General features: G+C 40.3%; 1 protein-coding gene across 2 annotated transcripts in view; it reads left to right on the top strand.

The window, feature by feature from the left end:
• Nucleotides 1-12,100, top strand: part of srl (sarcalumenin) — a 34,237-nt gene that overhangs the window by 1,067 nt on the left and 21,070 nt on the right. The gene's annotated exons all lie outside the window — the stretch shown is intronic.

The following is a 12,100-nucleotide window of genomic DNA, read 5'->3' as shown; positions in this document are numbered from 1 at the left end:
AGCCTTTACCCTTGTTCTGTCATTGGGTTCCTCACACCCAGGCTCCCATCAGGTATCTAAGATTGGAAATCATCCTGTAACTGGATACCATCCACTATAGACCTCTGTCCTCTCACTCCCTTTCCCCCTTCCACTCCCTTTACCTCTCTTCTCCCTCCCTAACTCTTTTTTCCCTACCTCCCACTCCCCAATTTATACACAACGCAGCTGCTGTCACCCTGCACTGTCACAATCACAATTTATTCCCAGCAGCTGCCCATATAGGGCCTTATTTCAACATCTATGCTTATGGATAACCTTATAAACTATATGGTAATAATTATTATTTTTCTGCTGTCATATCCTGGTTTGTATTATTGTTGAACTTCAATGAGGCCTTAACTCAACTGAGTTACAGTATAAGGCTACAATAAATAATACTATAAGATGTATAGATGGGAAACATAATGTACCTATTTGGTGATATATTTTTGTGTTAGAAGCCCTATTCTCCATATGACAATTGTTAACTATGGCAGCCATATTTCTACAGACCTAGAGACTGACAAGATCACATCTTCATCCTACTTTACAACACTTAATTCTTCATAGAGTTAAATTATTTAGAAAAGAAAGTCTCAGCTTTTTAAAAAACAAACAAATAACAACAACAACAACAATGTGAGCAGGTCATAGCATACTTGCATTTGTCCTAATAAAATGTTCTCATCTCTATTGATGGGACCAGTCAGGGTCACAGGTTTCCACTCCATTTTGATTCTATCAAAGCTAAAGACACCAGTGACTGAAGAAAACCTAAAACAGAACGAGGAATTTAAGAAAGTAGGCCTCCAGTGAACCTCACATGATATCTTTACTCTTGATTGTTCTTTTTTTCCTATCTAATTTTCCATGGGTTCCTTGACTAATTATAAAAAGAGTTGCTTTTCTTTAAGGTCTGCATATAAATTGTTGAGCCCTTGTCTTAGAGACCAACCTGTATTAAGTAGCCTTGACTTAGTGATGTCAATATCCGATCAACAAAATTATAATAAAGTGAGTGGTTTAGTAAAAATGCTCACACCATCTTTTGGTATAGAATGCATGAAGTGCACAGGCTAGAGAGGGATAGTCCTAAGGACAGCCCTGAGGATAGCCCAGATTGCCCAAAATCATGTATGTAAAAACAGACAAGCTTTCAGACTTTAAGATCATCTTGCCAATTCCTACCCACTAGCTAACTCTCCCCCATCACATGACAGCTACCAGGTGGGGTGAGGGCAAGCACATGCTTCCTCTGAGACACATGAAGCCAACTGCTTTTCATGCAGAGTCATGGGGCAGCATAACACTCAGAGGAAAGCACTCTGCCCTAATCTGCATACGTGAGCTCACAGATGCCCACAACTGAATAGTAGTGCTCTGATTGCCAGGGGAGAGACTCACCCAGACAGGCCAATTTTGCACCCTTGGCTCCTGACCACAGATGGCTGGATTCAAACTCATGATATCCAAATGATAGGGCAAATGCTTTGTTGTTGCACCACTCAGGAGTTGAAATGGTGTATTCTATGTTGTACCTAAAATGTTTTCTAATTCTATCTACCCTCATTTCCTATTCCCAGTTTATACTAAGCCCGAAATCCTTTTGTGGAATCTAGCTATGAGCCTGGGAAGGTTTCAAATTCACGTCTCTTTGGCCACTTTGCTCAGTCTCTGATTTTGCTGTTGAACTTTTAAGGCTTAAGACCTGAAGTGGTGCTTGAAAGTTTGGGAACCTTTTAGAATTTTCTATATATCTGCATAAATATTACCTAAGACATCATCAGATTTTCACACACTAATAGTAAACAAATAGATCCCGATTAAATAAATGAGACTAAAATATTATATTTGGTCATTTATTTATTGATGAACATGATCCAACATTACATATAGGTGAGCGTCAAAAATATGTGAAACTGTAGGATGAGCAGTTAATCTGAAAGTGAAATTAGAGTCAGGTGTTTTCAATCAATGGGATGACAATGAGTGAGAACCCAGTTTATTTAAAGAACATGGATCTGTCAACATGTAATCTTCACAACAAATGCTTGTAAATGTGTATCACGTCATGAAAATTCTCATCAAGCTGGAAAAGGTTACAAAACAATCTTTAAAGAGTTTGGACTCTTTAGACCAATCCACTGTCAGACAGATTGTGTACAAATGGAGGAAATTTAAGACCATTGTTACCCTCCCAGGAGTGGTCAACCAACAACGATCACTCCAAGAGCAAGACATGTAATAGTTCGCAAGGTCACAAAGGAACCCAGGGTAACTTCTAAAGAACTAAAGGCTTCTCTCACATTGACTAATGTTAATGTTCATGAGTCCACCATCAGGAGAACAACAAATTTGTGCATGGCAGAGTTGCAAGGAGAAAACCACTGTTCTCCAAAAAAAAAACATTTCTGCCCATCTGCAGTTTGCTAAAGAGCACATGGACAAGTCAGAAGGCTATTAGAAAAATGTTTTGTGAATGGGCCAAACTAGAACTTATTGATTTAAATGAAAAACAATCCAGCATAAGAACCTTATTCCATCTGCGAAAAAGTGGTGGTTTGGGCCTGTTTTGCTGCATCTTGTGCTAAGATGGCTTGCCATCATTGATGGAACAAAGTGGGTCCTGCAGCAAGACACCGATGCTAAGCACACACGTTGCTCTACCAAAGAATGGTTAAATAAGAATAAAGTTAATGTTTTGTGTAAATGCATTGATGACATTATAGATATCTCTAAGAGCTTGATAATCACTTGTCTACAAAACTCAGATAATTGTAAAAGGACAGCAAATTTCCAGGCCCACTCTTTTCATGGCTTTATCTTTTGTAATTTTATTTCCATCATGGAAGAAACCAGCTGATGAAACCTCTGCACCTGTTACTATCCCTGCCAAGAGATCAAACCTGTTTCATCGAGGTAATGCCCTTGTGCACAAGGTTGATGTTGAAGAATTTGAGTGCTTCAAGCCCTGACCTCAACCCCACTGAACACCTTTGGGATGAATTGGAATGCAAACTGCAGACCAAGTCAACTCTGTGTTTTGGAATGGGCACTTATTTGTGTGATGATCAGGTGCCCACATATTTTTGGCCATATAATGCACAGTATATTGGCCATCAGTGCCAATCCTATTTGTCTTATAGTGAACTAACTTGATAATTACATTTTTAACAAAGCAATATGATAAAGAATGTGTTGTCTCAAAGTACTTTTCAGAAGTTTACAGGGACGATAAATTTTGTTATTTGAGGTCCAGCAGGAGTACCCTGGAAACTTCAATATATGTTCATAATGGTGCAGTGGTATCACTTCTCTGTCAGTGCATCCTTCAATGTCAATATTCTCTGTCAGTGCATCCTTTTGCTAGACTGCAATTGTGCAATGAAATGACAATGATGTAAGGATTAACATTTATTGGATATTGGAAGGTTACATATGTAACTGCAGTTCTACAGCTGAGTAGGGTATTACCATGTGCTTGTTTCCTTGTAGAGTACCAGTAGTAAAGTTGTCAGCTCGTAATCCCACAACTGTAGCCTTTAAAGGTCCCCACTATGTCACACTCATCCACTGGCCGTTCTTTTCTACCTGCATGATCCAAGTGGCCTGTTGGTCCTCCACTATTTCGATACAGTACGCCATCACAAGATTCTGTCAACTGAGGATAAAAATGACTCAAAATTCTGATATTGTTCTCCACTGAGAATAAGAATCACCTAAGGTGAATACTGGGGTTTTTTTGTAATGGGGATAAGAATCACTCAAGCTCAATCACTCACTCAAGGTTAGAAATGCTCAAGGGTCTGATATTACACAACATTAAGGGTGAGAATCACTCAACCTCACCACAGAGCACATGGGCTGATGATTCAATCTGTAAACGCTGGTGGAAAATAAACGTCTATGTCACTGTTTCTTAAATGTCTGTGATTGAGACTCCTCTTGGTGATGCTCAAGAGGTAGCCATAGTATGTGTTGAATGTAATTTACTGGGAGAAGTCACCTCTTTATCTGCGTTCAAGTATATTTGCTCAATCACTGAGTTTAAGCAACTTATCTTTAGACAGTGGAACCCCTTTATGGTGTTCCCCAAAGTATACAAACAGCTGGCCAGTGACCTGCCAGCTGGCAGTCACTTCTACATAGAACTTGAGAGCCCTCACTGGACACAGGGCGGGGCTGGGCATATTCTCATGTGCAAGAGCTGGTTGATAGTTTTGTCAATACCTTTGTCAAAGTTTGTTTGCCAATGTTAACATTGATTGTGATTTTGTGCCCCCATGGTGGTTGATGTAAAAAAAACCAAACCAAAACAAAACAAAAAAAACACCAAGATGTTGTTGGTCCATATGAGTATGTGTAACCCAACTTAGAGGTTCCTGAAAATGTTGCAACAGTATCCATATAGCTTCCATTTCAAAGACTTTAATTTGCCAATGTTGAGCTGTGTTTCTCCACCTTCACATTCAGGTTTTTCCATACACCCTGGTTTTTCCAGACACCCTGACTTGCTGGGAGGTATCTGTCATTTTAATGTCCTTCTTTGCAAGTAGAACACGTAAGGACATGCCAGTAAGAAAAAAAAAGGTTTTATAGAACCAATACCTCAGGGGGTACCAATGCCCTTCACATTACTGTCACATGCCTTTGTGATGTCTGTCACTGAACACTGAGTGGACTGAGGAGCAGCATACCCAGTTTTACTACTGGAGTTAAGCTATCAGATGTAGAAAGTCTGCATTGTGTATGGCCACTACAGTTTCTTGACTGGATCTATAATGAATGTAGCTCTGTCTTCTAAAATAAAAAGACCTGCATGTCATGCCAGTAGAGCTTCGCCTTATATAGGGTTGTACACACAGATCCTGGCACTGCAATGGATCCAGGGCAATACATTTTGTCAATGCTCTGTATGCTGAAGCTAAGTCAAAGGGAAAGACTATACATTGGTATGTCACTACACTGTGGAAGCAGATGAATCACCTGTGCGCCTTTTAGGAAGATATTTAGATGTCTTGGATCCAGAATGGAGCAGATTCTGACTCCTTTTTTTGGAATCAGAAAATATTCCATTCAGCCACTCTATTAGCACTACAGTTCCACAGTCAGTATAGCCAGTTTGTCAGTGATTGACAGTGAAACTGTAAATGATGGCCTGTGGAGAGTGTGCTCAATGTGTTCAGCCACTGCATTAATATTGCTCCATTGCTTTGAAGGGATCTCACCATCAGCTGTGTAATTTCTGAAATGACACCCACATCCCATGGCATTTACAAAGAATAATGCTCTGGAAATTTGGTCACACACTTGTCTGGTATAAACCTTCCTTTGTGTTCTGGGCTGTCGTGGAGGGACCAATATGGACCATGTCATATCCTGTGTGCCTAAAAGGTAGCTTGCTGCCTCAAATGTTTAATTTCTACTTCAGACAGAAGTAGGCAGTCTCATCACTCCTTGCTGCAGCAGCAACTTTATTATGTTGCAATTAAGGCAAGGGTCTATAAGTACTTGTTGAAGATACAAACAATTTGAGATCTTGTCCATCTTCCAAATCCACTAGGGCCTTGCAGAATTTTTTTTTTTTTTTTTTAAAAGCTAAGAATGTTGTCAGTCCAACATTTCACTTATTGACTTGCTACACACTGATAGTTGCTACATGCTACCATGAACAGTAAGCAACATGTCTGTATTAACAACTTGTGAAAGAATGCGTCAACCATGGTGTGAGTAGTCACATACTAGATTTACTGTCACCCAGTGTGCAGATTTAACAATACCATTAGACTTTTTATAAAGAAAGGATTAGAGAAATATACTCTAACATGAGCAATATAAACTTTACCTATTGGTGAAAAATATGTAAGAGAAAAATATGTATTAAGAGAAAGCCTAAAACAGATATCCATAATCCTGTAAACAGTAATTGATTATACACTCACCATCCAATTTAATAGGAACACCTGTACACCTGCTCATTGATATAGTTATCCAATCAGCCAGTCATGTGGCAGCAGCACAATGCATGAACTCATGCAGATACAGGTCAAGAGCTTCAGTTAATGTTCATCTCAAACATCAGAATAGGAAAAAATGTGATCTCTGTTACTTTAACCATGGCATAGTTGTTGGTGCCAGATGGGCTGTTTTCAGTATTTTAGGATCTGCTGAGCTCCTGAGATTTTCAAACACAACCCAACTTGTTAGTTTAACCCAAAATGTGTTCTGTCCTATATTTACCCAGCCGTTAAAAAGACCCACAGTAACCCAGTGGTTTTTTTTAGAGTGTAATTAAGGTATTAAAGACAAAATTTTAACATCTTAGTGCATTTAAATAATAAACAGCAAAGAATGCATCAAACTCTACATCAGTACACACAATACACATTACAAATAACATTTGCAGCTACAATGCTTTTTTGGCTACATTGATAATTATGAAGATACTGGGTGGGTCGCGCAGCACAAACCACTCAACAGCGCAGCGTGGACCAATTGATATACGGGACCCATTGGGTAGTGTGGCGCAACGGGTTTTAACTGCGGACCATTTTGACCTTCCAGCGCGTCATGAGACCTGCGCAATCCAATGAGCAGCACAGAGCAAATTCATTTGAATTCTTCCCCAAACTCCTACTCTAAAATACTACTGCTATAAACAGTTCCTATAACAGGTGGCACACGGGGCTAGGAGAATATTTGAAACTATTTTAAATAGTCCTAAAATGCTTAAAGAAATTGATGAAGGCCTTGAAAGAAACAATAATAGACACACAGCATAAAATGGTTTACGAGCATAAGAAAACTTCAGACTTCAGAGGTCTCACTGAAGTATTCAGATTGTTTATCTTTAAAATCAGTCTCCCCTAAGCAAATCAATATATCAGCCAATATATATATTTTTTTCTTCTTTTTTTTTCTTTCCCGTCAATGGTTTAACTCCATCGCATCTTAAACCTGTTCCTGGGCGGGCAATAAGACCTGGGGGAGGCTGCTATATACACCTTTCTAACTGCCCATGTAAATGTAGTTAATGTAATTAACAAAGACAATGTGCAGTAAAGTAGTGTTGATTGCTGTCTCTCTCTCTCTCACTCACTCACTCACTCACTCACTCACTCACTTTCTCTCTCACTCAGGCTCTCACCTTCTCTCTCACTCACTCTCTCACTCACTTTCTCTCTCACTCTCTCTCTCACTCACTCTCTCTCTCACTTTCTCTCTCTCACTCTCTCACTCTCACTTTCTGTCTCTCTCACTCTCCCACTCACTCACTCACTTTCTGTCTCTCTCACTCTCCCACTCACTGTCACTCACTTTCTCTCTCTCTCACTCACTCACTCGCTCACTCATACTCTCACTCACTCACTCATTCACTTTCTCTCTCACTCACTCACCCTCTCACACACTCTCACTCACTCACTCTCTCACTCACTCTCTCATTCACTCACTCACTTTCTCTCTCAATCAAGCTCTCGCTCACTCTCTCTCTCTCACTCTCTCACTCACTTTCTCTCTCACTCTCTCTCACTCACTCTCACTCACTTTCTCACTCACTCTCTCACTCTCTCACTCATACTCTCACTCACTCACTATCTCACTCACTCTCTCTCACTTTCTCTCTCTCATTCTCTCACTCTCACTTTCTGTCTCTCTCACTCTCCCACTCACTCACTCACTTTCTGTCTCTCTCACTCTCCCACTCACTCAGTCACTCACTTTCTCTCTCTCTCACTCACTCTCTCACTCATACTCTCACTCACTCACTCACTCACTCACTTTCTCTCTCACTCACCCTCTCACACACTCTCTCACTTTCTCACTCAGTTTCTCACTCACTCATTTTCTTTTTCACTCACTCACTCTCTCACATACTCTCACTCACTCACTTTCTCTCACTCACTTTCTCACTCACTCAGTTTCTCTCTCTCTCACTTTCTCACTCACTTTTTCTCTCACTCACTCACTCACTTTTTCTCTCACTCACTCACTCACTCACTCTAAATAAAATCCCCAAAGTATTTTGGCTACATCGTACAGCCATTTTTGTCTTTTGTTGGTGTTGGATGGATTTCTTTATTTTGATATAATTTAAGTAAATCAAATTAGATCAGTCTCTAATACAAATTATGAGACAGGTATATCTTGACCATAAATAACCTTTTTTTTTTCTTCTTCTTCTTTTTTTTTTTTTTATAGATTTTACACCCATTGCTACTCTAAAATATACATAACTAGAAAGATGTTTTGTTAGCTTTAAAATTTTGGGGGGGAGCATGCCCAGACCTAAACGAGGCTTAGCCCCATTCATAAATCTCTAGTGACATACCTGCTGTAAGTAATCAAATGATTATGGGAACCCAAACTACTCAAAAACTGGTCCAAACTGAGCTATTCAGAAGAACCGCGCAGTGCAGACCATATACCTGCGTGACTCACTGGACAGCGCAGGCTGGTTTTAAACAAGCTGAGCAGACCATTTTGGATCTCCCAGCGCAAGTCATGAGACCTGCAACACACTGATTAATGCAGCCTAAAATAAATTGGGAGAGACTAAATAGATAATCATTTGATTACTTACAGCTATGCAAATAGTCTTACAGTTATTTTTTCCTGCTCTTTACAGATAAACAATCTGAATATGCATTCAATGAGAATACACTTCAATGAGAGCTCTGAAGTCTGAAGAGTTTTCTTATGCTCATAAATCATTTTCTGCTGTGTCTATTATTTTTATTATTATTATTATTATGTCTATTTCTTTCAAGGGCTTTGCCAATTCTGTTAAGAATTTTAGGACTATTAAAATAGTTTCAAATATTCAAAATATTGTGTGCCATCTGTTATAGGAACTGTAGATTCAACTGAATTTGCGCTGCGCTGATCAGTGGGTCGCACAGGTGTGGTGACTCATGCTGGGAGGCCAAAATGATCTGCGCAGCGCGGTTAATACCCATGCGTGCCGCGCTGTCCAGTGGGTCACACATCATTTGGTCCGTGCTGTGCTTTTCAATGGTTCGCACCATACTATCCAGTGGGTCGTGCAGGTATTCAGTCTGTGCTGTGCGGGTCTACTGAGTTGCTCAGTTTGGACCAGCTTTTGAGTTGTTTGGCTTCTCATACTGTATATTATTCTACATTTCTTTTGAGACTTTTTCAAGCTCGAAACGGTTGCAATAAGTACAGCAACATAATCCCAAATGGTAATGAGTCCATTACCTCACTATTCCACCACTGAAATCCTACTTCAATGCTATCCTCCATTGTTCTTTCCCAGTAGACTGAAATTATGATGAATGTTGCGTTGGATTGACATAAAAGTCGCACAAATTCTGATCTATCTGTTCAAACAGAGGTCGCATTACCACATATTGGATTTCAGTACCACATATATTTGGCCCAAACTGGAATGGGACATTTCAGTTTCAATGTGTTTATTCTGTTCACACACTTCTGCCAGTAACAAATCTGTATCACATACAACTGTTCTATGATGCATTCCCATATAACTGAACTGTTGCCACAGCTAATTTTTCCAAAGCTAATTGGGTTGCTATGCAACAAGCTCATTGAATGTTCTTCTTTCTGATGTTTGATGTGAGCTGCATTTGTGAATGTCGGCCATCCCTACCAGCACTCATACTGGAAAGACACTCAGAGGCAGTCGCTTCTTCTGTGGCACAGTATCCCTGAGTCCATACACGCAGATATGTGATCTTCTGACAGTTGGACGGCTTTGGCCAGCTAGTTGGGTCAGTGGCACTGGACCTACTCCAGTGATAATTGATGGATAAACTGCTCCAGTATCACCCACTTTATGACCACCTCTGGTTTAGCAGGGTCCAGTTGCAGCCAGCATTTGCATGAATCCAGGAGTCGCTGGGCATATGTGAACAGACGATCCCCCTCCTCTAACGCAATGGATTTGGACTACCAACAATGTTCTTCTGGCAGCAATCTGACCCACCTGAAGCTGTCAAGTTGGCACTCAGGTGGCAGTCTATAGGCAGCCAGCTGTGCTTCTCCCATCAAGAGGGTGTGAATGTGCAGCCATCACTCTCCTCTTGGCCATACATATGTTGAGGCGGCATATGCACTCAAATATCTCCAGGTATACCTCGTTGTCATCCTGGCCAGACAGAAGGGTGCTGAAGGGCATGCTCATGGGAAAGGAGGAGGTGGAGGAGGATAGCAGATGATGGATGGCAGCTTGGCCTGAAGCTTGCTTGTCCACCACTCTGGTCAGAATCTCCTGCTGCTGCAGACGTACTACTGCCATAGCGAAATGATCACCTGGGCGAAAGGACTGGACTCCATGTCCGTGGCAAACCACAAAAAAAATCAAACAGAAAATCAGAAAATTTTCAGTTCTGGGATCATTTCAGTTCAGCTCTGCTGTCATACACAGAAAATCAGCTTCTTTCAAACGGCATGGTCCAGTTTAGTTTAGTTCAGTTCAGTTCAGTTCAGTTCAGCTCAGCTCAGCTCAGCTCAGCTCAGTTTAGCACAGCTTCACTGTCACTTACGCACATAACTACACACTCTGGCACCATTCACCGAAAGAGAGGGAAAGAGGGGGGAAAATATAAGCATGTTAAATAAGAATTTACAAATGAGAGACAGGTGTGCCACATTAATTTGCTCACTCCCCCACACTCCCCCTGCAGACTCTCACTAAACCACACCCCCACCTGACACAAGCCTCTATAAAAATGAGGAGGGAAATCCTAATTGTTTCAATTGTACTTGGCAGGAGTAGGTTCAAATGGTTTTTCTTTTTTCAATCCTCTGTTAATATTAAAAATACTATAACACATGGGGCAGTGCTAAGCTGGTCAAAAAACATGACAAACATTACAACTGAACCCACTCGCCTGTTTTATTATTTGGGTGGTGGACAATAGCAGTGAGACTGACCTGACACTGCAGTGCCATGTAAGTGTACGTGATGCTGGTATAACTTAGTGATGTGTCTTTTAGTTCTTTCTTATATGTACTTTTTTGGGTAGATGTATGCAATGCTGTTATTCTTGTAATGTAATTAGATCAAAAATATTCCATGAAAACCTTTTAAACAGCTGAGAAACATCTGAGTTGTTCATTAGTGTGAATATTGAGACATGTGTTTGATTCTCAGCTGTGTGTATAAGGCAGTATGAGAGGGGGGAGCCACTGCACTGCTGCTTGTTGAAGATGCACTCAGTGTATTCAGGGAGGCAATCAGTTGATGGAACTGGAATGCCATCCAATGTAAACAGAATTCAGTGGAACTTCATTAATGAAGTATAGATACAGCAGGCACAATAACATTATGCAGAGATTTTATTTGTCAATGCAGCATTAATAATCATTTACATTTATTTTATAAAATTCAATGCAAAGTATATTTTCCACAATTGGAATGTAGAGTAAAATATCATGAAGCAATATCAGAGACAGAATTATTAATATATGTGTATCGTGTGCAACAGTGGTACTGTTTTTTTAAACACCTCATTGTCACTGCTGGATTGAAAATATTCCACTAACCAAAGATATTCATGGGCAGTGGTAGCTCAGTGGTGAAGACGTTGGGATCAGAAGGTCATGAGTTCAAAACCCCAGCACTGCCAAGCTGCCCTTGAGCAAGGCCCTTAACCTTCAACTGCTCAGATATATAAATGTAAGTCGCTCTGGATAAGGGCATCTGCCACATGCCACAAATGTAAATGTAAATATTCTGCCAACAGTTTTGAGGTTGGAAGCTGCTAAAAGCATACACTGCGCATGGATATAAGAGCTATAGTACCTACCTCTACAAGGATGGTGTATCTAATAAAGGGACTGATGTGTCTAATACACTAGTATCAGTGCCACACACTCATAAGATGTAAACTGCAGGTCATTCCAATGGCAGGCCAGTGTTCCACACTTCTATATCTTGTATTTCAAAACCATTTTCCCCAAGCAGATTTTAATGGTTTGGTTCAGTCTTTCCACAGTTCATAAATTCATTTGATACTGTAGGCAACATGCAGTCCCTCCTTTATTTGTCATAAATAAAGTTTAAATTATATACTACAATTCCCATGATCCTCAG

This window comes from Ictalurus punctatus, chromosome 2 (genome assembly GCF_001660625.3).
Source record: "Ictalurus punctatus breed USDA103 chromosome 2, Coco_2.0, whole genome shotgun sequence".
In the NCBI taxonomy this organism is placed as follows: Eukaryota; Metazoa; Chordata; class Actinopteri; order Siluriformes; family Ictaluridae; genus Ictalurus; species Ictalurus punctatus.
The sequence above is the reverse complement of the archived record's forward strand: the minus strand, read 5'-3'. Positions and strand labels throughout refer to the sequence as shown.